The sequence below is a fragment of the Carlito syrichta genome, unplaced genomic scaffold (genome assembly GCF_000164805.1).
Source record: "Carlito syrichta isolate Samal-C Ts95f unplaced genomic scaffold, Tarsius_syrichta-2.0.1 Scaffold306927, whole genome shotgun sequence".
Classification (NCBI taxonomy): domain Eukaryota; kingdom Metazoa; phylum Chordata; class Mammalia; order Primates; family Tarsiidae; genus Carlito; species Carlito syrichta.
This window is the reverse complement of record NW_007251023.1, coordinates 16,066-20,252: the sequence shown is the minus strand read 5'-3', so window position 1 is coordinate 20,252 and position 4,187 is coordinate 16,066. Positions and strand designations below refer to the sequence as shown.

General features: G+C 42.5%; 1 protein-coding gene across 1 annotated transcript in view; it reads right to left on the bottom strand.

Annotated features, from left to right (window-relative positions):
- Positions 1-3,528, bottom strand: part of LOC103265891 (transmembrane and coiled-coil domains protein 1-like) — a gene marked incomplete at its 3' end in the record, with an annotated part of 41,166 nt that extends 37,638 nt beyond the window's left edge. The window contains exon 1 of the mRNA XM_008063536.1: positions 3,470-3,528. The remainder of the gene's footprint in view (positions 1-3,469) is intronic.
- Positions 3,529-4,187: the final 659 nt, after the last annotated feature.

The window sequence follows — 4,187 nt, the reverse complement described above, 5'->3', positions numbered from 1 at the left end:
CTCACCTCAGCCTCCCAAAGGTGCGGGATTACAGGCTGAGCCACCGAGCCCGGCTTGCTTCTTTTTTTAAAAAAATGGAGAATATGGTACATTGTAAACGCCAATAACTTCATTTGAGATTTCACTAGCATGTAAACTGTTTATTTTCTAATAATTCAAAATGACGATTACAAGGAAATGCTAGCATTCCCTAGGAAAAGCTAGAAACAGGCATTAATTTCCAAAGCCAAGGCTTTCTTTACAGGTACAAAGACTAAGCAATAAAACAGTAGTGAAATCCAGGATACCCCAAGGCAAAACTTACCTTAATCATACTAAATAGCATAGGCTCACCTAGCATGGAACCTAAATTCAGAAACCTAAATTCAGCTTTAAACATCAAGTTTTAAGAAAAGAACTTTGAGAAACAATCTACTGCACTGATTATGAAATAGAACCTGGTACTTACACTTGTAGTATTACTATATTGCACCTGCATTACTGCTGTGACAGCCACACCAAGAAACACAGCCAAAGTTTTGAAGGTTGCTAAAATTTACTGTAGGCCAACAGAAATCTTTAAGGCCATCTTTCAATATATGCCAAATATTAAGGAAGTCAAATACTGTGGTAATTATATCAAAGATAGTAATGTTGTAATAATTAACTCTATAAAATTGCTGTCAATAAAGAAAACAAATAGGCTGGGCACAGTGGTTCATGCCTATAATCCCAGCACTTTGGAAGGCTGAGATGAGAGGACTGCCTGAGCACTTGGGTTCAAGACCAGCCTGGGCAACTTGGCAAGACCTCATCTCTACAATAAAAAAAAAAAATTAGCTGGACACAGTGGCACACGCCTGTAGCTCCAGCTACTTGGAAGGCTGAGATGGAAGGATCACATGAGCCCAACAGGTCGAGGCTGTGGTGCCCTCCAGCCTGGGCGACAGAGTGAGACTTCAACTCAAAACCCAAAAAAAACAAAACAAAAATACAAACAAAAGGAATTCTACAAAGCAGTATAGGACACCCTTATTTTCTTCTGTAAAACAGAAAAGTTCAAATGAATAAAAACTGGTGTTCAGTTTATAAAATTCCTCAATTAACTAATATTTAGATCCTTGGGGTTTTTTGTTTGTTTTTCATTTATTTTATTTTATTTTTGAGCCAGAGTCTCACTGTGTTGCTCGGGCTGGAGTGCAGTGGCACAATCAAGGCTACTGCACCCTCAACCTGCTGGGCTCAGGTTATCATTCCACTTTAGCCTTCCAAGTAGCTGGGACTACAGGTGCACACCACCATGCCTGGCTAATTTTTTTTTTAATTGTAGAGACAAGGTCTTGCCATGTTCTCCAGGCTAGTCTCAAACTCCTAGGCTCATGCAATCCTCTCGCCTCAGCCTCCCAAAGTGCTGGAATTACAGGCATGAGCCACTGGGCCCAGCCTAGATCCTGTTTAAGACAGACAAATTCAAATGCAAAGACTACCAAATACTTTGGTAAGAAGGAAATGTAGCCAGGCTCGGTGGCTCAGCCTGTAATCCCGCGCCTTTGGGAGGCTGAGGTGAGTGGATTGCCTGAGCCCACGGGTTCGAGACCCACCTGGGCAACTTGGTGAGACCTCATCTCCACAATAAATAAAAATGAGCCGGGCGTGGTAGCGCGTGCCTGTAGTTCCAGCTACTTGGAAGGCTGAGGCCAGCAGGTCGAGGCTGTGGTGGCCATGAGTGTGCCACTGGGTGACAGAGTGAGACTCCAACTCAAAAAAAAAAAAAAAGAAGGAAATGGGAGTCTGCTTAGAACTTTTAAGACAGACAAATTCAAATGCAAAGACTACCAAATACTTTGGTAAGAAGGAAATGTAGCCAGGCTCGGTGGCTCAGCCTGTAATCCCGCGCCTTTGGGAGGCTGAGGTGAGTGGATTGCCTGAGCCCACGGGTTCGAGACCCACCTGGGCAACTTGGTGAGACCTCATCTCCACAATAAATAAAAATGAGCCGGGCGTGGTAGCGCGTGCCTGTAGTTCCAGCTACTTGGAAGGCTGAGGCCAGCAGGTCGAGGCTGTGGTGGCCATGAGTGTGCCACTGGGTGACAGAGTGAGACTCCAACTCAAAAAAAAAAAAAAAGAAGGAAATGGGAGTCTGCTTAGAACTTTTAAGACAGACAAATTCAAATGCAAAGACTACCAAATACTTTGGTAAGAAGGAAATGTAGCCAGGCTCGGTGGCTCAGCCTGTAATCCCGCGCCTTTGGGAGGCTGAGGTGAGTGGATTGCCTGAGCCCACGGGTTCGAGACCCACCTGGGCAACTTGGTGAGACCTCATCTCCACAATAAATAAAAATGAGCCGGGCGTGGTAGCGCGTGCCTGTAGTTCCAGCTACTTGGAAGGCTGAGGCCAGCAGGTCGAGGCTGTGGTGGCCATGAGTGTGCCACTGGGTGACAGAGTGAGACTCCAACTCAAAAAAAAAAAAAAAGAAGGAAATGGGAGTCTGCTTAGAACTTTTAAGACAGACAAATTCAAATGCAAAGACTACCAAATACTTTGGTAAGAAGGAAATGTAGCCAGGCTCGGTGGCTCAGCCTGTAATCCCGCGCCTTTGGGAGGCTGAGGTGAGTGGATTGCCTGAGCCCACGGGTTCGAGACCCACCTGGGCAACTTGGTGAGACCTCATCTCCACAATAAATAAAAATGAGCCGGGCGTGGTAGCGCGTGCCTGTAGTTCCAGCTACTTGGAAGGCTGAGGCCAGCAGGTCGAGGCTGTGGTGGCCATGAGTGTGCCACTGGGTGACAGAGTGAGACTCCAACTCAAAAAAAAAAAAAAAAAAAGAAGGAAATGTTGGCTTCTCTTTTATTCACTTAGCTACTCTGAAAACTAAAGTTCTTATAGGTAAACCAGAGGAAGTGAGAAAAGGGAGCAAAAGGACATGGCAGAAAGAAGAAGTGGAAGGAGTGAAAGATGGGGAAAAGAGGAAGAAAAGGCAGACCAGGTATTTCAAATAATTTTGTTAAATTCTCATAATTTTCAACAATTTTTCTAGCACAGTTTTGCTAAAGACATTATATACTGTCAGTTCACATTCAGAAAACAAGTTGTTCTGATTAATATCAGAAACAAGTGAAAAAATCATGTTGTAAAATCCATCACTTCTGGCTACTTGGAAGGCTGAGGTGGAAGGATTGCCAGAGCCCAGCAGGTTGAGGCTGCAGTGATCGGGAGCGTGCAGCTGCCCTCCAGTGTGGGCAACAGAGTGAGACTCCAACTCAAACAAAACAAAACAAAACAAAACAAAACAAAACAAAAATCCATCACACATAGGAAGTACTCCACAAAACCATAGCAAGTTATACACAAACTGTCTTTGTCTTTTTTTTTCCTTTAAGTTTCTCTTTCCAGTTTTTAGTTTTTTGATAGATGTAGTGACCAAAGCTTTGTGATTTGGACATGAACCAAGATATGATTTCACTGATTATAAAGAGTTAGATACTTGCCTTCATCACTCTTCCTCAAGCACTTCTCAGGGTGTACAAGAATCGTTTTAGGAAAAGCTGAAAAGCAAACATTAAGAATTTCAAAGCAAGAAATTTAGAAGAGGAAACATCCATCATAGATACAAAGAAAAGAACTGGAAGTATATATATCAAAATGTCAACAGTCTTTATCTTGCACTCACAGAAATAATTTTTTTCCCAGTATCTTCAGTATTTTTTAATTTTTCAAAAATATAATCAAGAACAATTATAATCAAGAAAGAAGATATTTTGGAAAAAAATAGTAACATGACAGCACTTAAAAAAGAGAAAGTGGCAAATATTATAGGTAACAATAAATATTTTAACACTATCACACTGAATAAAGAATGGACATTCCACTAATTCTAATCTGAAGGTAACATCAAATGTAAAACAGGTACATGAAAACACCACAATTTTGAAAGTGAATATTTTTTCAAGTTGTTTCCAATTTGTATCTGCAATTTTCTATTCAAAGGCAACTCTAAAAACTATCTCTACCATGTGCAATTAAGAATCAAGATGCACCAAGGCTGGGCACAGTGGCTCACACCTATATCCCAGCATTCTGGGAGGTTTAAAAGTAGGAGGAATAGCCGGGCTCGGTGGCTCAGCCTGTAATCCCGCGCCTTTGGGAGGCTGAGGTGAGTGGATTGCCTGAGCCCGCGGGTTCGAGATCCACCTGGGCAGCGAGACC